Raw genomic sequence first — 27,245 nt, 5'->3', positions numbered from 1 at the left:
GAACTATTGTGAAGTTGAAGCAGGCTCAAAAACCCCAAGAAAATACAAATTTCTTACATGTGCAAAAAACATTAGAGGTTTTTAAAGTGCTTTCACATGCATCAAGCATTTAAAAAGCCCTGGGGTTATGTGCAAATGTAAAGTATTGCTAATCTCTTATGCTGTTTTTAATCCCAAACTACAACTAGGCACTACAAGGTAATAATAGTATCAACAGCTAATCTTAAAATATGCTAAGCTCAGAGCTAAGAGCTTTACACTGATTGTCTTAATTTATACTAAGAAGAAAAAAAGGAGGTTACTATTCTTAATAACCCACTTTTAGGTAAGAAAATGTATGGAAATAAAGCAATTTGCATAATTCATTTTTAGTACATTAGCAGGGCAGGATTTAAACTTAATAACACTACTTTAAAAAATAACATTTCGTAACAGAATTCATCCAAGATATCTTATCATTACAACATTGTGTAAAATTCAATGTATATGTAATTGTCATTGATAATGATAACCTACAAGTATGGATGGTTGGGTGAGATGCTTAAACTTTGAATAAATTGTGTCCTCTAAAACATCCAAGAAAAAAAAACCTAGCTGGATTCTTTTGAAAGATTCTGTGTATGTCAATCATTTCCATTAAGGAATGTCTCAATTTGTCCAACAGTTATAATACTGTAAAATTATATATTTGCAAGTAAAATATTTGTAAACAAAACCACACTGTGGATGTGCTGGGTGGAGCAGTTCTTTAAAGAATTTAAATAATAATTTTATGAAATAACAACTAAAATGTAAATTACTCTTCTAAGCTATACTATAAATTAATATTATTATGTATAAAATTTGCTCAATGATAATACATGTTTTCATTAATAAGTTTTATTTTTAAAACAGCTTTAAATTTACAGAAAAATTGAACAGACAGCACAGGGAGTTCCCAATATACTCTGCCCACCCAGCGTCTGCAGACAGTTACCCCTATTATTCATATCTTACATTAGAATGGTATGTTTGTCACACTTAATAAACCAATGATACACTGATATTATTAGCTAAATCCCATACTTTATTCAGATTTCCTTAATTTGTACCTAATGTCCTTTTTCTGTTCCAGGATCCCATCTCAGATACACATTACATTTAGTCTTTATGTTTCCTTAAGCTCCTCTAGGCTGGGACAGTTTCTCAGATTTTCTTTGTTTTGATGACCTTGACAGTCTGAGGAGTACTTGTCAGGTATTTTGTACAATGCCCCCCTATTGGGCCCTTCCTGATACTTTTTTTATAATTATACTTAGGCTTTGAATTTTGGGGCAGAAGACCATAGTGATAAAGTGCTGTTTCTGTTAAATTATATTGAGTGTATATATTTCCCATGTGATTTATAGCTGCTGATGTTGACCTTGATAACCTGGCTGAAGTAATGTTTGTCAGGTTTCTCCATTGTAAAGTTACTTTTCTTCCCCCACAATTCCATACTGTTTTTTTTTTTTTTTTTGGAATGAAGTCACTACACACAGCCCACACTTAAGGAATAGGAGGTTAAAGTCCCATTTCTTTAGGGTGCAATGCCTACACGATTTATTTGTAATTCTTTTGCACAGGAGGTTTATCTATCCTTCCCATTTAATCATCATTTATATTATATATATGTGTACATATATATAATATGTGAATATTTATTTTATATTTTGAGTTATAATCCAATGCTATTTTATTTATTTTCTTGCTCAATTTTTTCCAGCTTTGGTCATTGAGAGCTCTTTCAATAAGCTCCTGTGTTCCTTTGAACCACTGTGGTATTCCATACTTTACAATACAAGTCAGATTGTCTGGTCAAGTCTTCACTGTTCCTGGGATACCCTAACCTCCTAAATTACTTTTTAAATTTTACATTATGGTCACTCTTTCTGTTGTAAAGTTCTATGGCTTTTGACAAATGCATAATATCCACCATTACAGTGTCTTAGAGAATACTTTTACAGCCCCCAAAATCCCCTGTGCTTGACTTATTCTTCTCTTTCCCCATAACCCTGGCAACCACTGAACTTTTTATTGTCTCTATTGTTCTGCTTTATTCTAGTCATATAATTGGAATCATACAACCTTTTCAGACTGGCTTCTTTCATGTAATAATATTCATTTAAGTTTCCTTCATATCTTTCCTTGGCTTGATAGCTCATTTAGTTTCATCAATATTCCATTGTATGGATGTACCATGCTTCATTCATTCATCTGTTGAAGAACATCTTGGTTGCTTTCAATTTTGGGTTACTATTAATAAATCTGCTACAAGCATTTGTGGGCAGCTTTTGTGTGAACATGTTTTCAACCTACTTGGGTAAATGCCAAGGAGCAAGACTGCAGATTATATGTAAAAGACTAACAAACTCTTTTCCAAAGTGGCTGTACCATTTTAACTTCCCACCAGCAATGAATGAGAATTTCTATCACTCTGCATTCTGTACAGCATTTGGTATTGCCAAGTTTGGGGAATTAAGCCATTAAAATAGACATATACTGGTATCTCATTGTTGTTTTTATTTACTATTCCCTAATGATATATGATATTGAGCATCTTTTCATATGCTTATTTTCCATTTGCATATCTCATTTGGTGAGTTACCCGTTCAGATCTTTTGCTTATTATACAGAGCTATTAGTATATGTTTGTATATGTTGGATATAACTCCTTTATCAGATATATATTTTCCAAATGTTTTCTCCCAGTCTGTAGCTTGTCTTTTCATTAACTCAAGAAAGGTCTATTACACATAAGTATTTTTTTAATTTAATAAAATTCAAGTTAACAATTTATTAATGGATCATGATTTTGATACTATATCTAAAATCTCACTGCCAAAGCCAAGGTCACCTAGATTTTCTCCTATGCTATCTTCTAGAAATTTTACACTTTTTGTTTTACATTTAGAATTATAATCCATTTGAGTTATTTTTTGTGAAAAATGTAAGGTCTGTACCTACGTTCTTATCTATTTGTTTATTGCATATGGATGTCCTAGTTTTCAAAGACCATTTCTTGGAAAGACTAGTCTTTCTCAATTGAATTGCCTTTGCTCCTTGTCGACAATCACGACTGCATTTGTTTTGGGTCCCTCTCTGGGCTCTCTATTCTGTGCCATTGACCTACTTAACTATTCTTTCATCAACATCACACTGTCTTTATTCGGTACCTTTAGAGTACAATCTAAAGTCAGGTAATGTCAGTTCTCCAATTTTGTCCTTTTTTGCTTTAGCATTGTGTTAGCTATTCTGGGTCTTTCACATTTCCATACAAACTTCAGAATCAGTTTGCCAATATCCACAAAATAGCTTGCCGGCGTTTGATTGAGATTATACTGAATCTATTGATAAATTTGTGAAGAAGTGATTTCTCAGTAATATTGAATCTCCCTGTGCATGAACATGGAATATTTCTTTAACTTCCATCTTCCTTGACTTCTTTCCTCAGAGTTTTAGTTGTCCATATATAGTATAGATCTTAAATATATATTGTTACATTTCTATCTAAGTGTTTTTCTTTTCTTTTTTTGGTACAAATATAAGTTGTATAGTGTTCTGAATTTCAATTGTCAGTTGTTCATTGCTGGTATATAGAAAGACAATCAACTTCTTTATGTTAACCTTGTACCCTGCTATAATCACTTATTACTTCCAGGAGTTCTTTGGTTGATTCTTTGGGATTTTCTAATTAGACGTGTTCACATGTCATCTGCAAACAAAGAAAGCATTTTTCTTTTTAATTCCCAACCTGTGTACCTTTTATTTCCTTTTTGTTTGTTTGGTTTTCACTAGCTAGGACTTCCAGTAGGGTGTTGAGTAGAATGTCTTTAATTGAGCATAGTTTATATGATTACATTTAGTCTCACCTCTTATCATATCAATTATATTTCCTTCTTTAATGTGTTAGTGGTTGCCCTATAGCTTGCAATATACCTTTACAACTAACCACATCCAATGAACACTATAATGCTTCCTGGGTAGAGCAGGTACCTTATAATGAGTACTCTCACTTCCTCCCTCCAGTCCCTTGTAACATTGCTGTCATTTACTTCACTTATTTATATGCTATTATTTCACTTTCATGCATTCTCTCTCCAGTGCTCTTCCTTTCTTTATGTAGATCCAAGTTTCTGACCAATATCATTTTTTCTTTCTGAAAACTTCTCTTAACATTTCTAGCAGGGTATGTGTATCAGCAGCAGTTTCACTCAATATTTCTTTATCTAAGAAAATCTTTATATATCCTTCACTTTTAAAGAACAATTTTGATGGATATAGAATACTAGGTTAGTGGGATTTTTTTTCTTTCAACAATTTATATATTTTATTCCATTCTCTACTTCCTTGCATGGTTTTGAGGTTTTTGACAAGAAGTCTGATGTAATTCTTAGCATTATTCTTCTATAGGTAAGATTTTAAACCCCTTGCAGCTTCTTTCAAGACCATCTCTTTGTCTTGGACTTTCTCCAGTTTGAATACGACACGCTTACATTTAGATTTTTGGTATTTATCCTGCTTGTTGTTTTCAGAATTCTGGATCTGTGGTTTGGTATCTGTCATTAATTTTGTAAATCTCTTGGCCATTATCACTAACAATTTCTTCTGCTCCATTTTCTTTTCTCCATCTTGTATTCCAATTATGCATATGTTATATCTTTTGCAATTGCCCTACAATTCTTCGATATTCTGGGGTGGTTTTTTTCCATTCATTTTTTTCAAAGATTTTTTTGATGTAGACCATTTTTAAAGGCTTTATGGAATTTGTTACAATATTGCTCCTGTTTTATGTTTTGGTTTTTTGGCAACGAGGCATGTGGGATCTTAGCTCCCCAACCAGGGACTGAACCTGCACCCCCTGCATTGGAAGGTGAAGGCTTAACCACTGGACCACCAGGGAAGTCCCTCCGTTCATTTTTTTTTTAATAAATTTATTTATTTATTTGTTTATTTTGGCTGCATTGGGTCTTCATTGCTGCGCATGGGCTTTCTCTAGTTGTGGCGAGTGGGGGCTACTCTTCGTTGCAGTGTGTGAGCTTCTCATCACGGTAGCCTCTCTCACTGTGGAGCATGGGCTCTAGGCATGGGGGCTTCAGTAGTTGTGGCATGCAGGCTCTAGAGCACAGGCTCGGTAGCTGTAGCACACGGGCTTACTTGCTCCCCTGCATGTGGGGTCTTCCCAGACCAAGGCTCGAACGTGTGTCCCCTGCACTGGCAGATAGATTCTTAACCACTGCGCCACCAGGGAACCCCCTCCATTCTTTTTTTTTTTTTTTTTTTTTTGCGGTACGCGGGCCTCTCACTGTTGTGGTCTCTCCCGTTGCGGAGCACAGGCTCTGGACACTCAGGCTCAGCAGCCATGGCTCACGGGCCCAGCTGCTCCGTGGCATGTGGGACCTTCCCAGACCGGGGCACGAACCCGTGTCCCCTGCATTGGCAGGCGGACTCTCAACCACTGCGCCACCAGGGAAACCCTCCATTCATTTTTAAGTTTGTATTTAAGTTTGTAAAGTTTCTATTGACATAGCTTCAACTTTACTGATTTTTTTCTTACCTGTGTCCAGGCTACTGATGACATCATCAAAAGTATTCTTCATTTCTGTTACAGTATTTTTTATTTCTATCATTTCCTTTGATTCTTTCTTAGAGTTTTCATCTCTCTGTTTACATTACTCATATGTTCTTGCATACTGCCTACTTTTTACATTAGAGCTCTTAATGTAATTAATCATAGTTATTTTAAATTCCCTATTGAATTATTTCAAGTTCTGTCATATGTGACTTTAGTTCTGAAGAGAGATTTGTCTCTTCAGATTGTCTTGCTTCTCACCTTTTAACATTCCTTATAAGTTTTTCTTGAAAGTCAATTGTGATACATCAGGCAATGGGAATTGAGACAAAGAGGTCTTTAGTGTGTGGTTTTATGTTAACCTGTCTAGAAACTGGGTTATGCTTAGTATTTTCTACAGCCATGCATACCAGATGCTTCAGTTTCCTCTGGCGTTCTTGTTAGCTTCTTCCAATGTTGGATTTTCCTAAGAACTCCTTCTTAAATAGAGTCTGTGTCCTGTAGCTTTTTTTTGTTGTAATCCACTGTTCTTATTCTGGAGCCCTGTTGACGTGGTGGTAAGGTGTGTGTGGGTGAGGGGAGGCATTCTGCAATCTTATCATTAAATCCCAGTCTTTTAATGGGCCTGAGTCCCTGGGTTGTGACCTTCTGAAGTATTTCTTAGCCTTTTTCTTTCTTCCTTTAGGTGCCACAGGAAGACTAGAGGGGCCTAGGGTTGGCTAATAGCCCTTTCCCCAAGTCAAATAAAGCTCTGATAAAGATGTTTCCCTTGAAGAATAAGCCTTTCTTATGGAGAATGCCCTGAAAGAATTTCAAAAGGGTAACTTTTCTTCTCCACCTGACCAAAACATGAGGGGTTTCCTAGGATCATTACCATGGAAATCTGGTGGGCTTCTTGAAGGTCAAACTCATGAGAGTATGAGGGCTCCCTTAAGACTGTGCCCTTGAAAGTTTCTTACTCTCAAGTTAGTCCACGCTCAGTCTTCAGCAATTCATTCCTACCAGTTTGTGGCTCTAGTGTCTTCTGCTCCAGGTAAGTTGATCTTGACTGAGATTCACTGTATTCCTCTGTATCACCAGATTTTCAGATGGTGGTTTGCCCCATGGCCTCAGTTCTCTGATGCAGCTAAGAAAACTCATTGATTTAGTTGGTTTGTTTAGCTTTTTTTATCATTGTTGAAAGGATGAGAGTGATTGGTAGTGACCGCCAAGCACTTTACCTGTTGGAGCTGAAACTGGAACTCCATGTGCTTCATGTTTAGAGCACTCATTTTTTTAATTATTTTTGGAATCTTTTTTGTGTTTTTCTAATTCTAATTCACAAAGCTGTCGGTTTTTTGTAAGACTTAGTGAGGGTGACCCTGGAATTACCCTCAGGTCACTTTTAACTCCATTACTCTAATAGTAAATCATGCACTATAAATCTACTAAAAATTTAGTACAAAGGAGAAAGCTGAATTTCAAAAAAGTTAACCCCAGAGAAGAAACCAGAATCTCTAGGATCCTATGGACTCATTGTCCACTGGCCCTGGCTCTGCATACCTCCAAGGTGTAACTTTAGTCTATAATTTTAAAACAATATAAGGTGGTAAGACTGCAAATCTAGTGCACTTTGTATTAATATTTATCTTGTTGAAAAAAAATAAATCTACATGATCCAATATCATATACATTCATTTGGTCCCCTTCTTTGAAGACTCTACTAACTTATAATCAATGAGAAAACCATTTTAAGGTATTAAAAATTACTTTTTGCTAGAGTAAAAAGGACTAAGAATTAAAATATAAAATACCGTTTTGGTTTTTTTTTTCCAGTTGACTATATCTCCACTTTAAATACTCAGGAGTGTGATTTCATTCCACTGGCTTTTAAACAATAAGTACTTCTTAAAACCTAAGTGACTATTTATTTATTTAGTCTGTTACTAAGGCAAATTGCTGAAATGATAAGCATTCATGTCGGTAATGTGTACAGTGTTCAGAGAGAACATCAAAAAACGTATGGAAAAGCATTTGAACTGAGCCAGCAGTATGTCTTTGAAAAGGAGAACATTGCTTTGGGGCCTCTGATCTGTATGCTATCCCATTTCTCTACTGACAAGCTGTTCATTTTTAGGCACCTAAAAGTCTGAACTATTAAGAAGCTGTACTCCAGAATCAATGTCGGTTTTGTCTCCCACCCCTTCACAGACAGACTTTCTTTGAAATCAATTCCTCTTTGGGGCTAATTGTTTAAAAGCCATGACTTCATTTCTAGGTTAAATACATGTCTGTACTATTCTCAGAATTAAAAGAAAAAAAAAGCAAAGGAGAAAAAAAGCAGTCTTCAAGTACTATGTTCAATTTATTGAAAAATGTCTAGAATGCTAAAGCATCTCCAAAGGCAAATCTTTGTTGTGACAGATGCGTAATAACATCCATAGGCTGAAGGGTGTTAGAAAAGCATCCTGTAGCTACTTTAACAAGAGTACTAAGTATCATCTATAATTCATGCAAGTATATTGAAGCTTTCTGCTGCCATCCAAGAAAGATGGTCTTCAAAGCTACAGCGTGTAATAATCCAATATTCCCTGTAGAGAGTTCCATACATCTCATATAGATTTTATACTGGAGATCATTTCCTTGCTGAAATCCTCAGGAACACAATGTGATATTTTCAGAAAACACAGATTTATGCTATGTGTTATGTCTGGAGGCTTGGAGGGTAGTCATTAGATCATCAAGTTGAGGATGTATTTCTATTTCTAGTTAGCTTTCCTCAACAATTGCAGTGGTCACTACAAAGCAAATCGGTGTCCAAATGCTTCAAGAACTTCATTTTTTGTGTTCAATATATTTTTCAATTAGAAAATAAGTTTGACAGTCAGAGTATACTCCTGGTGAAAGGCCAAAATGACCATGAGTATAATTCAATCATTTCTTTTACAGAATGGGACTTAAGAAATGAGACCAACTTCTGTTGAATTATGTTGCAGGCCCAAAGTGGTGAGCTTCATAAAATGGCTTTATTTGCTACTCTCAGAAAATGACAGTGCCATAGTCCAACAGAAACGGGTAGTCATTGTACGCTCTGAGTAACACAATGGTGCATTGGAAGAAAAAGTAATTGGAAAAGCAAAGTAATTTTCACTGGACCAGTGTATGCAATATAATCTATAATCAGACTCCAATTATGGGAAATTCTCCATCCACAGTAATCTTCGAGTAGCCACCTTCCCCTCCAATACTTAACCCCTTTCTGTTATGGATATTACCGAATGTTATCAGTGTATTGCACTGACCTAAAATTTTGGACTACCCAACATGCTATACAACTTCTTCCCAGGGCTGTGCCAGTCACTAGATGACCCCTGTAGAGCTGAAAAATCATTACAACCCAGGACTATGCTACCACAAAATAGACATGAAAGAGTATTTGTTGAACAATTAAGGATATCAATGAATAAGCAAACAAATGAACAGATGAACTGATTAGTTGGTAAATAAATACATTTTCTTCTGACTGGTTTGCTTTCCCCACTTTTTACTTCAAGGTTATAGAGGTTTTTTTAAAATAAAATTTTCATTATAGAATAGATTTAGATTTATGGAAAAGTTACTAAGATACTATAAAGTTCTTATATATTGTATATGCTTGCTCTATTGTTAATATCTTACATCAGCATGGTATGTTTGTCACAATTAATGAACAAATTGTGTTATAAACATGTTTTGTTGTATTATGAACACCACAAATTGATATTATTATTAACTAAATCCCATACTTTATTCAGATTTCCTTAGTTTTCACCTAATATTGTTTTTCTGTGCTAGGATCCCATCTCAGATACCATATTACATGTAGCTGTCATGTCTAAAGATTCTAAAGAGTTAGGCTTCTCTTAGCTGGGACAATTTCTCAGCCGAGTTTATAATGACCTTGGGTGTTTTGAGGAGTATTATTCAAGTATTTTGTAGAATGTTCCTCTATTGGGCTTTGTCTGGTGAATTTCTCATTATTAGACTGTAGCTACAGGGTTTTTGGAAGAAAGACCACAGAGATAAGGAGCGATTCTCATCACATCATATCAAGGGTACGTGCCATCAACATGACTTATTACTGATGATGTTGACCTGTGTCACTTGGCTGATGTAGTGCTTGTCAGGTTTCTCCACTGTGTTACTCTCCTTTATACTGTCCTCTTTGGAAGCAAGTCACTGTGCACATCCCACACTTAAAGAGTGGGAAGTTATATTCCACTTCCTTGAGGCAGAGTGTCTGCATAAAATATTTGTAATTTTCTACACAGGAGATTTTTCTATTCTCTCCAATTTATTTATTTGATTCTTTATTTATATTGGTATGGACTCACGGATATTTATTTTATACTTTGAATTATAATCCAGTATCACTTTATTTTGTTGCTCAAATTGTTCCAGTTTTGGCCATTGGGAGCTCTTTCCTTTCACTTCTGTGTCCCTTTGACACACCCCCATCACTGTGGGGTTGTTTGTTTGTTTGTTTTTTCATTTTTCAGAGCACTTCTTTACTTCCTGACTCATGTTTCAGGCTCATCTTATTTACTTCCTGTCCCAGTCCTAGAATCAGCCATTCTTCTAAGAAACTCTTGTTCCTGTTTTTTTGGAGAATGGCATTAGAAACCAAGATCTTGGCACTAGGTTCTACAGGGTATTGTTGTTGTTAGTTTATGTGTTTTTTCGTAGGATATTAGTAATGTTTTCTCTGGTGGTCATCTTACGTAACTTTTGACAAATTACCTGGAAAATGGGTATGATAATTCCTACATCATAGAGTCGTTATGTATTTCAAATGGAGTAACTAGCAGTGTCTAGAGTAAAAGCAAAACAAACAGTAGCTCTAGGCGATAATATCAATTTACTAGAAATGAAACAAATGATAACTTTGTTTCCCAAAGCCAATTTCAATTCTCTAGAGGTTTTGTTTTTGTTTTGAGATGTTTTTATTGCCTATTTAAACAGATAAGAAGTTAGAGATTCCAATTCTAGGCCTAGCTCCGCTGTTAAAAAGAATTTAGTCAAATCATCCAATGTCTCCTTTTCTATAATGGGTATAATAGGATTCACTCAATATAATGCCACAGGGTTAGTCTGTATGTAAAACTGACACAAATCAATGTTTATACAAATATATGCATGGCAGTGTTACTATGATTTTTGTCAGTCATTAACCTCTGACTCTTTTATTGCTATTTTGCCACTTCACTTTTTTCTCATTTCCCCCCAAAATTATTTACCATACCAGCTTGCGTTCTTCCCTTAATTATAAATTTGAATGATACTAGGTTTTTAAAAACTGGCATCCAAATTCAGATGATACGACTGCTTTCAAATTCTATTACAACAAATACACATTGGGTAACTATATTAGATGCTTAAAATTTAGTAAACATTTTTCCTACTTTGTCCACAGGTAGTATTTTAAAGTAATGAGCCCTCTTGGTTCTTCCTTGAGAAACTTTAATTAAACGAAGTGTTACTAAGTCCACTGAGTTACCCGGCCATAATGAATGAGGAAAGATAGATGTTTGGCACAGCAAGGGATGTCAGGAAAGTGTAGCATCTCGAAAATGCCCTCATACCAAATTATTGATGCAAAACAATTGACTACTGTCCTAAGTGGCGGGGCTGTCAACTGTCTAGACATGATCAGATATCAAAGTCGACGGGTTTTGCAGTCTGATCATCTTGTTTTCCTTTTACCAAGGTAAAGGTAAGGCGCTTCAGCACACCTGAAAGACGACAGGAAGTATCAATATAACCACAGGAGCAATGTTGACCTCCTGAGGCTGTGTCAACCTTAAGAGATTGATGCAATTATTTACCAGTCTGTTTGTTGAGAAGGATGGGTAAGGCAGAATGAATATTTATCTCTCAATCCTTTGAGCCTCACTTCCTCCAAGATACCAGTCATATCCCATGCGAAAACACTCTAATTGATCTTAAGACCTGATGGAAACATGTTGAGGAGAACTGAACTAGGTTTCCATGCTTATAGGTTAAAAGTCACTGCTCCCTCACTGATTCACTTTCGTGGACAGCAAATTCAAGTTTAACTATTTGTAGGCAGTGACCAGTGTTTTTATTATTTATATAAAATCTATTTGCAAGTCAGCAAACTGCTTAATAAAATACTTCCTGTGCATAAGTGATCTCTTGATCCTTCAGTATATCTCATTTCTAGAGTTAAGTATATTAAAAATCCTGAGGTAGATGTGGTCTTATTTATTGATGCATGTTTATTTTAGATTTGCCACTTTAAATGATTTGTCAATTTCTATTTTTTCCTAGTCTCCTAGGTAACTATTTTTTAAATTGCTACTTGACTCCTCTACCAGCATGAACTTCAAGGGTGAATTAATGTCAAGGCCATACAGGGAGAAAAAGGCTCAAAAATCCACATTTCTATGTTTTACCTGGAGGTGAAGGTAGGTTTCAGAGGAGAATGGAAAAGACATTTTCTCCCACTGATGATAAGCATTGTGTTTGATTTATATATTGTTGCTAATGGCATGGAAGAAAGGAAGAATTTAAGAGTTTCTAAGGTTAGGCAATTCCCTGAAGAATCTGAAAGCCTAGAAGTCCCACTACCTGCTTTTTCACAATTGGAATCAGTGATGCATTGGTTTCCTTGTCTGGGCTACTAAAAGATCATTAAGAACCGACCTGAGGGTCATCAGAGAGTCTGGTGCACATGGGAGCAATGTGTGACAATGCAGTGCATCCTAGTGCAACCTCCTTTGAAAGACAAATAGAGAAAGACAAATTGAGAGGATAGAAAATGCAGGGAATTCATCCATGCAGTCCATTTCGAATTAAACATCCCTTCTTCTCTAACTCGCCTATTTCAGCAGAGAAGTGGACATGACTTGTCACTCTATGTGCTTGCCGGATGAACTTGTAGTTCATAACAAGGTCCTACTTGGGAGAATCAGAGAAATTCGCTGTTCAACTAAGCCATAACATCTGGGCCTTCCGCTTATGGAAAAGCGAGTGTACCACTCCCCTGGAGTCCAAACTGAGCCTCTCCATAGCACAGGGAGATCAGCTCCGTGCTTTGTGACCACCTAGAGGGGTGGGATAGGGAGGGTGGAGGGAGATGCAAGAGGGAGGGGATATGGGGATATATGTATACATACAGCTGACTCACTTTGTTATACAGCAGAAACTGACACAACATTGTAAAGCAATTATACTCCAATAAAGATATTTTTAAAAATAAATAAATGAAGAAAAAAAACAAAAACTGAGCATCTCAGCCAAGCCGTGTTCTTTAAAAAGCCAAAGTTTTAAGTGACAAAATCCCAATTCAAACACACAATTAAAAACTTATTGACATACCTACATTTCCTCAAAACAAATAACATTTGAAATATATGAACAACTCCTAAAAATCAATGAGAAAAAGAGAGATAACCCAGTAGAAAAATGGGCAAAAGACTTGGACACTTCATCAGAAAAGATGTCAAAATGGTCAATAAACATAAACAAAAAGCACTCAACCTCCTGACTCATCTGGAAAATGTAAATTAAGATCACAGTGCAATCCTGCACCATCCCTAGCAGAATAATTAAAATGAGTAAGATGGAAATTACTCAGTGCTGATGAGAAAATGGGGTGATCAGAACTCTTCTACATTGCTGCAGGAAGATCCACTTAGGAAAATGATTTGGTACTATCTAACGAAGCCTAACGTAGGCGTCCCCTATGACCCAGGAGTTTCACTGTGAGGTACACACCCAGTAGTGCGTGTACATGGGCATATATTCAGCAAAAACCATGTCCAAGAATATTCATTGTATTGCTATTCATGATAGACAAAAACTGGAAATATCCATCAACCATAGACTAAATAAATGGTGTTAATATTCACTAGTTGAAAATTATGCAGATGTGCACATGAATAATCTAAATTTACACACAACGGCATGGAAAAATCTCATAAGCAGAACGCTAGATGAAAGACGTCAGATGAAAAAGAGTACATAGTAGATGACTGCATTTCCACAAAGCACTAAAAGAGGAAGGACTAATATATGCTGCTAAAATTCAAGATAATGTTTATCTCTGGCTAGTTGAAAGGAGGCAAGAGGCAGGGGCTTGGGAAAGCTGTAAACTTTGGTTTCCTGACCTGAGTGCTGGTTACATAGCTGTGTCCAGATTTTTAAAAATCCATCAACCTGAACTTATGATTTATGCATATATATAATCAGCAGTTGGCTCTTATAACCAAAATACCCAGGGGTAATCCTCAGAAATAGCCCCATAGATGCCATTATTGATACCGTCTCTCTCTCTCTCTCTCTCTCTCTTTCTCTCTCTCTCTCTCTCTCTTTCTCTCTCTCTCTCTCCTGGTCTGCCCTGTTTTCTTCATTGGTTATTGTCGTGGACAAGGTCTCCCTGCATGATGTCAAAATGTCCACTAGCATCCCCAGGCTTACATACTATCCAGTTAGAAACACAACAAAAAGAGAGTTCCTCCACTCTTTCTTAGTGTGAAGATCAAAGAACTGAGTCTCATTGGACCAAACAGATATTCATGTCCATCCCTATATGAAGCAATATGGGCAGGGTGATGGAACACAGTGAAAAGCCAGGACTACGTCATATGCCCATCCCATCATCTCCCATTTCTGCAGATTAACTGCACTCAGCTAGGTTGCTCTTGCTGGGGGTTTCACAATACGGTTGCCATCAGATAGATTTTGGCAGGGCTGGAGTCATCTTGAAGACTTTCTGCTTATAAATCTGTGAGAACAGACTTGTACAGTTGGGGCTACTTGGGCATCTCCTTCTATCTCTATGTAGTCTTTCTTCATGGCCTCTCCGGCATGGTGGCTTCACGGTGGCCGGACGTGGTGGCTTGAATGGACAGTGAGATACCAAAAAAGATATACAGACAGCAAATAAATATATGGAAAGGTGCTCCACATTGTATATCATCAGAGAAATGCAAACTAAAGCAACAATAAGATACACTGAACACCTATTAGAGTGGCCAAAATCCAGAACACGAATACCATCAAATCCTGGCCAGGATGTGGAGCCACGGGAACCCTTATTTATGGCTGGTGGGAATGCAAAATAATACAACCACTTTGGAAAACAGATGACCAGTTTTTTACAAAACTAAATATACTCGTAACATATGATCCAGCAACCGTACTCCTTGGTATTTACCCAAATGATCTGAAAACTTACATCCACATAAAAACTTGCACACAAATGTTTATAGCAACTTTATTCATAGTTGCCAAAACTTGTCCTTCAGTAGGTGAATGGATAAGTAAACTGTAGTACATCCAGACAATGGACTATTTTTCAGTGCTAAAAAGAAAGGAGTTGTCAAGCCATGTGCAAAGACATGAAGGAATATTAAATGAATATGATTAAGTGAAAGCAGTCAATCTGAAAAGACTACACACTGTATGATTCCGACTATATGGCATTCTGGAGAAGACAGAATTATGGAGACAGTAAAAAGATCAGTGGATGTCAGGGTTGGGGGAGTGGGGGATGCATAGGTGGAGCACAGAGGATTTTTAGGGCAGTGAAACTACTCTGTACGATACCATAAAGAGAGATACATATGACCATACATTTGTCCAAACCCATAGAATGCACAACACCAAGAGTGAACCCTCGTGTAAACTATGAACTTGGGGAAATTATGATGTGCCAAGGTAGTTTCATCATTGTTATGTAACAAATGTCCCATTTGGTGGGAATGTTGATGGTGGGGAGGCTCTGCATGTGTGGGGGCTGGGGGTATGTGGGAAATCTCTGTACCCTCCCTTCAATTTTGCTGTTAACCTAAAACTGCTCTAGAAAAATACGGTCTATTTAGAGGGAGCGAGACAAAGAGACAGCACAAGTCATATTATCTTTTATGACCTAATACATGGGTTGGCAAACTATGGCCTGTGAATCAAATCTGACCCTTTACTTAATCTGAACACAGCCAAGCCTGTTTGTGCTACCCCTTACAATGGCAGACCTGCATAGTTGTGGCACAGACCAAATGGGTATGGCCTGAAAAGCCAAAACTATTTACTATCTGGCCCTTTACGCAAAACGTTTGCTGACTCTGACCTAGTCTCAAATATCACTCAGTGTCATTTCTGCTGCATTCTGTTCACTACAAGTAAACCTCTAACGCCAGCCCATGCTCCAGGGGAGAATTTGCTGACATGTGCTAACATCGAAAGGTGGATCCACCTAGTATGTAGACAGTGAGAGGAAAATCAGGATGCTATTGGCTAAAGAAGGGCTCAAGGATGCTGAGCTGACCCAAACAGGAACCCTCTCTGAGGTGAGACGGAACGCTTCTAATTCTCTGGGCAGGTTAACTGAGTGGAGAAGGTGCAGATGGTACATTCTTTTTCCAACTTAGTTAACACCATTGCCCACACCAAGGTGGTAAGAACACAACTTGTTCCTCTCCAAAATTATACTTATTGCTCAGGGGTAGTTATCTTGAAGTCATTCTGACAACTTTCACAATGCTCTAATTGAACTGCCTGGGCACAGAAGAATTGCTTTTTGAAAATGGAAAATAGCTGGGAGAATTACAAAAATGGCATATCAGAAAAAACACAACATATTCTTGGGTTTTTGAAATGTCAGACTTCTGGGCACCAATTTATCTGACTTACATTACAGGGCTACAAACGGTCAGCAACTCTTATGTGGCCATTTTTCACAATAAGAATACATTTCTAAGTGCTATTTTAGCTCAATAATGATTGTACAGATCTGTTTATTTTGCATTTATGTGTGTGTATGTTGGGGGGAGGGGGCGGTTCCCTAAGTAATACCTTGCCTTTGGTGATGTTGGGCAACAGAGGAAAATGTATTATACTAATCAGACTGGACCACTTGCTTAATGAGAAGAATGTAATCTGGATTTTAACACAACACAAAGCATTCAAACTCCACATGTAAAATTAAGCAATCACTGAGTTCCTTCTACAAGAATATGTCACTGACATCACCTCTCCTGCTCCAGGGCAATCGAGAAGGCTCAAGTCCATTATCATAATCATGAAAAGATTTCTTTTGATTGTATTATGCCCAGGGAGGCAGTTTAAAAGGTGGGTTGGAAATGGAGGAGGGGGGTCTACCACTGCAGGAGAATAGTAGACTCCTTTTGATCAGCAATACTCCTCACATCAGGAGATACATACATATCATCTTAAGAGAGAAATACTGGCCAGCACAACTTTATGAAACACAGGCCAGATGTTGGCAGAAATACTGATTTTGTCACCTCTCTTTCACGTGTTGGTATGAAGAGGAGATTGTTTTAAAATGACCTTTCCTCAACAAGCATTATATCTAATGAGAGATTTGGGCACATGCACCACCTGTTATAATTCAAGGCACAATGTGAAGAGGGCCTGCCAGAGAGTTGGTGCTCAACAAGTACAAGCTGGATGAGAACTAACATTTATTTAAGGTGTATGCATAGCAAGCATAATGTTTACACACATTCAATCCTCACAATAACTTTATCAACTATATATTACTATTACACTTATTTTAAAGGCAAAGAAAATAGGGCTTCATAAAGTCAAGTAACTTGTTCAAGGTTACATAAATTTGTTTCTGGAATCTGATCTTGAACTAATGAAATCTGGCTCTAGAGCTTGTGATCTTAACTACTATGTATTACAGCCAATGAATGGATGGATAGATGGATGGATGGATGGATGGATGGATGGATGGATGGATGGACAAACTGATAGATGGAATAACCAAAATACTGTGGTCATGTAGGGGAAGGAGTAAGTACATATGACTAGCTCATAGAGAAGGCTAAACAGAAGAGGTGACGTTTGACCTGAGTCTTGAAGAAGACAGATGTTTCCAGGTGGAGGAGAGGGAGATGGACTTCCCAGGCTGGCAGAGAAGCATGAGCAAAGACACAGACATCCAAGTTTCCATGAATCTAGAGGATGACAGGTAGTCCTACGTAACTAGGGCACAGGTCATCCAGGCCAGCAGCCCAGAGAAGAGGCTGTTGAGTGAGACTGCATGGTAAAGGAGTCTGGAATGTATGTTGAGTTTGGGTTTTCTTCAGCAGGTAGTAGAAAACCTTCAAAGATTTTTTTTAATGGTGGATAACATTTATTGAGGACTTAACTGTGAGAGCCATGAAGTGTTAAAATCCTCACAAGAACCCTGTCGAGGTAGATGCTAGCTATTATTCATCTATTTTACAAGTAATGAAGTTGAAGTTCAGAGAGGTTAAATCACCTGCCTATAGTCATATAGTCTAGAACTATTTGTATCTGTATTTGGACCCTGGCAGTCCTCCAGAGCTACAGAGCTAAACAGAGCAAGAGAGTGGCATGATTTTATGTTTGTTTAAAGAGAGAACTATAGCAGCAGTCTGGATGAGGATGAACCTTAAGATAAGGAAACTAATTGGGAGGTTGTTTGTGTTTAAGAGAGCCTGGGGAAATGAGCTAAAGCAGGGTTTCTCAACCTTGGCACTATTAACATTTTGGGTTAGAGAATTCTTTGCTGTGGGAGCCTGTCCTGAATATTGCAGAATGTTTTGCAACATCCCTGGCCTCTACCCAATGGATGCCCTGTAGTATCCCCCTTCAAGGTGCAACAAAGGAAAATGTCTCACTGGAAGGCAGACTATCCCTAGTTGAGAACCAATGGGTTAAGGCAATGATGGGGGATTGGAAAACAGGGGATATTTCAGAAATAGGATCAACAGAACCAAGGGATCAAAAGGTGGAGCACTCAAAGATATGTCCAGATGTATGACACAGTCCTGGCAACAGTCAAGGCAGTAAAGACCCAGGGTTCAGCTCAGGGTCTGAATTTAGCAGGCTTGGGTTCAAAATCCAGCTCGGCCGTTTACCATTGGGTAAACTGGAGAAAATTACTTATGCTCTCCAGGTCTTAAAAAGAAGAGCCTAATAGCACTTACCTCCAAAAGTTGTTGTGAAGATTGAAACAGAATACCATGAGTCAAGTGTTTAGCAGAGTTTCTACCACTTAGTAGTTGCTCAATAAACAGTACTACTAGCCAGTAAGGCAAACACAGGGAAGCTTCTTCAACCTCAGGTTGTGGAATCCATGGTTTGAGAGGTTTTTAGTGAGTGGACACTGTGAACTCTAAAAACAATTTTCCACTCAGTGGAATATCTCTCCCGACTCCTTAAAGTTAAGTTGAAAAAAAGAATATATAACTGAATATTTGGTTTTATATTAATTGTGAGTGTCTGGTATATATATGTATGTATGTGTATGCCTCTGTATTTCTAGGTATACTTGTGCATGTACACATAAACATATACTAATTAGGTCATTGAAATCACATTAAAACATTAATACTAATTATCACTAGATGTTAGATTATGGGTGAATTTAACTTTTATCTCTATTATTTCTGTTATCCTTTACAATTTTTCTATAACGAATAAGTATGACTTTTATAAATAAGGGACAGAAGTACATGTTCTAAAATACCTTCCCTTAAAATATATGGATTGAAATCCTACTATGTGTCAGATACTACACTAGAAACTAAGGATACAACAATGAGAACCCCTGCCCTCAGCCCACCCCCCACACACACATACACATACGGGGGAACAAAAAAAGCAACAAAAACCACCTGAAACCACATGTGCACATACCAGAAAGCTGGAACTTGAAAAATCAAGTTCAAATGTAACTATGATACTCCAGAAGCAACAAAAATGATGAGCTCCGTTGACACCATCCTAATCATGTTTTTAAGTCTGACAGAAGATCCAAAAGAATTTTCTAATTCTCCTATTTTGCAAGGGTTCAGTAGGAAACTCCACTGTTCCCTCCTTTTTAAGATTTTGCTTCCTCTTATTTAGTAATTCCTATCCTGAGGGAATATAATACAATTCTGCAAAGTCCAAATCAACTTTGAGTCTAATTAGTAGAGATAGCTCCCCTGGAAACTACAATCCTCCACAGGGAGACTTATTTCAGTAACAAAGGCTTTCTTTAGACAGTATATAAGGGGGTTTCTATTTCAAAGTACAAACCCTTGCCTCGCTGCACATTCAGGGAAATTTAGAACAGTATGTATTTTTCTGAGCTCCCACAGACTTAACGAAAACAATTTGGGCCTCTGGAAAACTCTCCAACATCTTGACTGTGTGTGTCAGCACAACTGATATGCCTGCCTTTGACTCACTATAACAAGGAGATTCTAGCTCAAAGTTGTCAGTTTCAGTTTCAACTGGTGTCTGTGTGAAGAGTAATGGAAATGATCAATTAAGGGTGCTCACTCTACCCTCTATATCTTTTTAAATTAAGTACATACTGAAATGATGGACTTTATACAGATGACAGTATAGGCATTCTGTGTCTACCCCTGTCATTTATTCTCACTGCTGTATTTCTGGAATTAGGATTCATGTTCTGTCATCTTGAATATTTTAATACTTTACTGATCTCATATGTGTTTAGCCATAGGAGGAAAGCAGTAAAATAAAATTTTATAGCCAACAAAGTCCTTTATACCTAAAGTTTATTGCACTTTTTATATTGTGTTTAACAACACATGGCTCCTTGAGACTCTGAAATAAACATAGCTTCCTCAAGTCGCAGTGGGCTTGTGCTCTTTCATTTCTTGTTGAGAGTTGATTCCATCATCACGATAAAAAGAATTCCTGATAATTGGCCAGAGAGGCTGCAATTCTATCAGGCAGGTGCTTCTTTCTCTAAAAGTGTTAAGACAACCTTAAAGCTCCTTTGTGTTAGAAAAATGCCCCATTTTTTATTTGCTCCCAAAATACAGGTATTCTCCATTCAAAGTGACCCTTTTCCATGGACTCCCCAGCTTACATTCAATTTCAATCAATAAGTCAGGGATCAATCAATTGATGAGATATGAAGGAGCCCATTGACTCCTAAAGTAGTTGATATTTTCCAGCAACAACTTTTCTCACTGGCTAGGGTCTTTAAAATTTTATGATAATGATAAAACTATTGTTTTATGTAGTGATGATTTCTTGGAGTAATTAACACTATCTTATTTTTGTTCTTTGGTTTGCAAAGTTGGCATGGTGGCCCAAGAAGTGAATAGAGAATTGCAATATGGTTCAGGACATTAGAGTAGTTTCTATTGCTCCCTGATTGAGCTAAATAACTGGTTTGGGGGATTTTTCAGTGCTTCTTGTTGTTGTTGTGTATATGAGTAAAAAGCAAACAAGGGCTTCCCTGGTGGCCCAGTGGTTGAGAGCCCGCCTGCCGATGCAGGGGACACGGGTTCGTGCCCCGGTCCGGGAAGATCCCACATGCCGCGAAGCGGCTGGGCCCGTGAGCCATGGCCGCTGAGCCTGCGCGTCCGGAGCCTGTGCTCCGCAATGGGAGAGGCCACAACAGTGAGAGGCCCGCGTACCGCAAGAAACAAAAACAAAAACAAAACAAAAAAAAAGCAAACAAACAAAAAACCTCTAGGTTTTTCCGTAACACAAGTTGCAGACAGAATTGCCATCCCAGAAGAGTATAATGTAATGAAAATATCATTGAACTGGCTTCAATTCCAAGTTCTCATGATATTATTCTGAGGGGGGGGTGAATGCAAATTATTTCATTGCCCATGCATTAAAAACTGAATTTAAAAAAATAGATTAGATTTCACAATTTGTATGGAAACACAAAAGATCCCGAATAGCCAAAGCAATCTTGAGAATGAAAAACAGAGCTGGAGGAATCAGGCTCCCTGACTTCAGACTATACTACAAAGCTACAGTAATCAAGACAGTATGGTACTGGCACAAAAACAGAAAGATAGATCAATGGAACAGGATAGAAAGCCCAGAGATAAACCCATGCACATACGGTCACCTTATCTTTGATAAAGGAGGCAGGAATGTACAGTGGAGAAAGGACAGCCTCTTCAATAAGTGGTGCTGGGAAAACTGGACAGGTACATGTAAAAATATGAGATTAGATCCATCCCTAACACCATACACAAAAATAAGCTCAAAATGGATTAAAGACCTAAATGTAAGGCCAGAAACTATCAAACTCTTAGAGGAAAACATAGGCAGAACACTCTATGACATAAATCACAGCAAGAGCCTTTTTGACCTACCTCCTAGAGAAATGGAAATAAAAACAAAAATAAACAAATGGGACCTAATGAAACTTCAAAGCTTTTGCACAGCAAAGGAAACCATAAACAAGACCAAAAGACAACCCTCAGAATGGGAGAAAATATTTGCAAATGAAGCAACTGACAAAGGATTAATCTCCAAAATTTATAAGCAGCTCATGCAGCTCAATAACAAAAAAACAACCAAACAAATCCAAAAATGGGCAGAAGACCTAAATAGACATTTCTCCAAAGAAGATATACACACTGCCAACAAACACATGAAAGAATGCTCAACATCATTAATCATTAGAGAAATGCAAATCAAAACTACAATGAGATATCATCTCACACTGGTCAGAATGGCCATCATTAAAAAATCTAGAAACAATAAATGCTGGGGAGGGTGTGGAGAAAAGGGAACCCTCTCGCACTGTTGGTGGGAACGTAAATTGATACAGCCACTATGGAGAACAGTATGGAGGTTCCTTAAAAAACTACAAATAGAACTACCATATAACCCAGCAATCCCACTACTGGGCATATACCCTGAGAAAACCATAATTCAAAAAGAGTCATGTACCAAAATGTTCATTGCAGCTCTATTTACAATAGCCCGGAGACGGAAACAACCTAAGTGTCCATCATTGGATGAATGGATAAAGAAGATGTGGCACATATATACAATGGAATATTACTCAGCCATAAAAAGAAACGAAATTGAGCTATTTGTAATGAGGTGGATAGACCTAGAGTCTGTCATACAGAGTGAAGTAAGTCAGAAAGAGAAAGACAAATACCGTATGCTAACACATATATATGGAATTCAAGAAAAAAAAATGTCATGAAGAACCTAGGGGTAAGACAGGAATAAAGACACAGACCTACTAGAGAATGGACTTGAGGATATGGGGAGGGGGAAGGGTAAGCTGCGACAAAGCGAGAGAGAGGCATGGACATATATACACTACCAAACGTAAGGTAGATAGCTAGTGGGAAGCAGCCGCATAGCACAGGGCGATCAGCTTGGTGCTTTGTGACCACCTAGAGGGGTGGGATAGGGAGGGTGGGAGGGAGGGAGACGCAAGAGGGAAGAGATATGGGAACATATGTATGTGTATAACTGATTCACTTTGTTATAAAGCAGAAACTAACACACCACTGTAAAGCAATTATACTCCAATAAAGATGTAAAAAAAAATGGATTAGATTCATTTCTGAGCTCCTTTCCTACTCCAATTTTCCATAGTTCTAAATAAAATACATTAAACTTATTTGATCCCATTGTGTCATTGTCAGAATTTCATCTGTTCATTCGCTCATTCATATCTCCTACCAAGATTTATTAAACAACCAACATTCATTAAGACCTCACATAACCTGAATTTGTCTTCACCCCTATCGCTTCCAAACAGGATATACTTCAGGATATTTTGGGGACAAAGAGTTAAAGATAATGTTAACTGCCATACAGAAATAAACCACTGATGTCCTTGGTCTTACTGAGCTCTTGACCTATTTTCCTGCCTGAATGGCCGGGAAAAAAATTTCAAAAGCCTTTAACCCTCCTCAAACTCAGAAACAGAATATAAAAATATACACGCCCAATAGATATTCCTTACCACCTCTTCTTATCTTCAAAGATGAGATCATTGAGCCTTCGAATGAGAGTGGTGTTAGAAGGGTCACCATTTCTGGATGCTGACTTCAGATCTGCAGGACTCTTGGGCCATTGCTGTCAGTTGCTGAGTTTCTACAAGGCCATCTTAAGAACTGAAATATAGCAGAATGAGCGGAGTTTAATTCTTGGATTTTTTAATGAATTGTTTCCCCTGATATCCTCGTGGTCAGGAAGTTCATTGGATTGTCTACCTTTCGTGTCTTCAGTGTAAAGTATGTTTTCTAGTGTGTCTCCTATTTAGCTGGAAATAATGCCTCTTATGCCCCTTTGAACAGCCCTTCTTACTCTTGAATATGGTTAAGGTGCCCTTCAACTATCATTACTGTAAGCCATGTATCCCTTGCAATAAACATCATTAAAAACTGCTCCAGGGTCTTCTTAAAGTAATGTGAGATTTTTACATTTTTATGCCTGGCGTGGGTAATGTTAAAAAGTAGTACTGGGATGGGAAAGTAGGTGGGATGTCAAAAGATACCTTCCATCCTTAACGCTCCCTTGATGGAAATGACAGCCTTATTTGTTTTGTTAACCAGTGTATAATTAAAAGTCAATATTCAAGATCATAATAAAAATCTATATAACTACTCATGTTGTGAGACTGAGGCTTGGAAGGAAAATCTATTAAAACACAGCCTTGTGTAATTTACAAGAAATCTGTAATAAAATGTTTGCTTTCAACATTATCTGCAAAATGGTCTGTATATTACCAGAATAAATCCATATTACTTGGAGGCTGTAGATAAATATCCAAAGGCAAAGTTCACATTGAGGTTATCTGCCTCACGTTCTGAGCTGGGGAGTGCTATTTAGAGGAGATAATTTGTGGTTTACTTCTCCAAGTCTCAAGTACATTGTGCAGAAATGAGTTTAGTTCCTGAGAGGGTATCTGTCATATCCAAGTAGGAAACGAATACCATTGCAGGGTTGTACCCATTGCAAAAAGAATATAGCTTTTGTCCTCAGTGTGAAACAAAGGGAAGATTCTTAACAATTAAAAGTCCTGAATGAATCTTCTGTTCACAAAAAAAAAGGGAGATATTTGATGCTTTGTAAAACACTGATTCACTGGGCAGCAGAGTAATGTCTTATTTCAAGTCATCAGTGAATTCGGTGCTCAAGTATATGAAACTTTCATGAAGTTGTACCTTGGATTCTGATTTAACAGTATTTTTTTTTTTTTTTTTTTTTTTGCAGTATGCGGGCCTCTCACTGTTGTGGCCTCTTCCGCTGTGGAGCACAGGCTCCAGACGCGCAGGCTCAGCGGCCATGGCCCACGGGCCCAGCCGCTCTGTGGCATGTGGGATCCTCCCGGACCGGGGCATGAACCCGCGTCCCCTGCATCGGCAGGCGGACTCCCAACCACTGTGCCACCAGGGAAGCCCTAAGAATAATTTTTTATGCATAGGAAAAAATCTAATAGCAATGGGGGGAGTACTGAAACACCCTAGCAGAAAAGTTTTCATGGGAGGACTGACACCTTTCAAGGCAAGAAAATGGGCTTTGGATAATATTTGATTCCCTGACATTAACTAAGGGTTGTTGCTTCTTGCCATTTAAATTAGACTCTAAGGTGGTGTTAGGGAGAGGGTCTCTCTATTGTCACTTTGTCTCCTTTCCCACCCCTTTGTCACCTCTTTCCAGCAGCAGAAGGGACTTTGAATCTTGTCTGGTGATGACTACTAAGATCTATTTATGGTAAAGTACCAGTTTTAGAACTCCAGGCTTTGCTTTTGATATGGAAATGGAAATTCTGAAATTTATAAATCTCCTTTCCCTCTCAGTACACTTGACTTTCAGGAACTATTGTACTATTGTCCTCTAGGGGAGTGGTTCTCAAAACCAGCAGCATTAGTATTACCTGGGAACTTATCAGAAATACAAATTCTTGAGTCCCACCCCAGACCCCCTGAATCAGAAACTCTGGATGGGTTTCTGGAGTAAGACCCGGTAATCTGTCTGTTAGCAACCCTCCCGGTGATTCTGATGCTCACTAAAGTTGGAGAACCATTGCTGCAGGGAGTCCAGAATATTCTCGTTGAGGCTCAGAGCCCAGCAATGACTTCTTTGTCCTGTGTGATACCTGTCCTTCCCTTAAGCCAATGAATGCTCTGAATTTCATTGATGGGGAATCACAGGGCAACATAATTTACTTAAATAAAAAACAGATTTATTTTATATTTCAGAAACATTAATCCCTTTACACACGTCCTGTCCTGAAAGAGAACTTGGCAAGTCTATTAGGTCCCATTTTCAGCAGGATTTCTTATTCTTACAAATTTATGTCTCTTTCTCCTCATTGCTTCCAGAAAACATAGGCATTCCAAAGTCATCTGAAGCTCCAGACCAATTTCACACTTGAATTAGAGAAATAAAACATTCAGTACAGTGAATATAAAACTGGCATTCTGGTGACATAAATCTATAAACCGGGCCCATTGAACTCACTAGAACCACGTTAGTAAATGATCATGGTGAGGACCTCAAGACTCACAATTGCTTCTGAATTATGAAAAATAAAAATATATCAAGCTATGTTGCTTCTAGACTTAAGTAATAGGGGTATCCTGTTATCCTCTCCAGATTAAATAGTTCATCTCTATGGGTGTAGTTCAATGCAACATAACTGATGTTGATTCAGTTTACTGGCAACTCTCTGAGTCCACATTTTGACCTAGCAAAGCCCTGCATTCCCTGTCTAAACCTGACAGGATTTGGGGATTGAGGCCATGGATAACACTAGGAGGAAGGCTCTTGTACCAGAGTGAACAGAGAAAAGACAGCTAAGGTCCTGGTTCCAAGACTGTGCATGGGGCACTACCACAAACATAAGAGTGCTACAGGGTATTTTAAATTTGTAAGAGTAACACAGCAATACTCCCCATCTGTTCACACTGCATGAATTACTAGCTTACAGTAATTCACAGCTTCAAAATTAGCTCCAGGGACTTCCCTTGTGGTGCAGTGGTTAGGAATCTGCCTGCCAATGCAGGGGACATGGGTTCGAGACCTGGTCCGGGAAGATCCCACAGGCCATGGAGCAACTGAGCCTGTGCACCACAACTACTGAGCCTGCGCTCTAGAGCCTGTGAGCCACAACTACTGAGCCTACACACCACAACTACTGAAGCCCACGTGCCTAGAGCCCATGCTCCACAACAAAGAGAGGCCACAGCAATGAGAAGCCCCCGCACCGCAATGAAGAGTAGCCCCCACTCGACGCAACTAGAGAAAGCCTGCGCACATCAACGAACACCCAACGCAGCCAAAAATTAATTAATTAATTAATTAAAACATTAGCTCCAGCTCCTCTGAGGACACCCTAGCTTCACAAAGCTGGGTTTTCAGAAGTTGCTGTGATAAAAAGCTAGTGCCCTGCAAAAATTGTTGTGGAACCGGAAATAAGGGTGTCAGTGTCCAATCTGAAGGCAAGATTTGAGAAGTTGTGCAGTGCCCTCCAGGCACACACATCCATCAGTAAATAACTGTGATTATGTAAGAATGAAAGAAACATTTTTTTTTCATTCAACATATATGTATTTTTTCAAATGGCTACTAAGTTGTTAGGACATAAATACATCATACATTTTAAAGTTTTGGGACCTAGCTACTTAACAAACAAAACTGTTAGGCATTTCTTTTGGCACAGAGGTACTATGAACCAAGAAAGTTCGTGAATCTCTGGGCCAGGGGATTCTTCTTATCTGGAACTACCAAGAATAAGATATTTACCACAGAGGTGAAGGCAGGGGTGGTAGGAGCCAAAGGCTGTCAGACAAAAGCTTATAGACAAGGTCAAGAATGTGGGGCTGCAACTCTCCTGAGTCCTTGCTTGGCCAAAAACTTGTATTGC

The 27,245-nt window shown here is 38.1% G+C and overlaps 1 protein-coding gene across 2 annotated transcripts in view; it reads right to left on the bottom strand.

Moving 5' to 3' along the window:
• The window catches only part of TAFA1 (TAFA chemokine like family member 1), a 769,514-nt gene that overhangs the window by 672,117 nt on the left and 70,152 nt on the right, over positions 1–27,245 (bottom strand). For both annotated transcript variants that reach the window (XM_073787537.1, XM_073787538.1), the window contains exon 3: positions 23,337–23,487. The gene's annotated coding sequence lies outside the window, so the exon portion shown is untranslated. The remainder of the gene's footprint in view (positions 1–23,336; positions 23,488–27,245) is intronic.

Source organism: Tursiops truncatus, chromosome 10 (genome assembly GCF_011762595.2).
Source record: "Tursiops truncatus isolate mTurTru1 chromosome 10, mTurTru1.mat.Y, whole genome shotgun sequence".
In the NCBI taxonomy this organism is placed as follows: domain Eukaryota; kingdom Metazoa; phylum Chordata; class Mammalia; order Artiodactyla; family Delphinidae; genus Tursiops; species Tursiops truncatus.
Note: the sequence above shows the minus strand (reverse complement) of the source record. Positions and strands in the feature narration are given on the sequence as shown.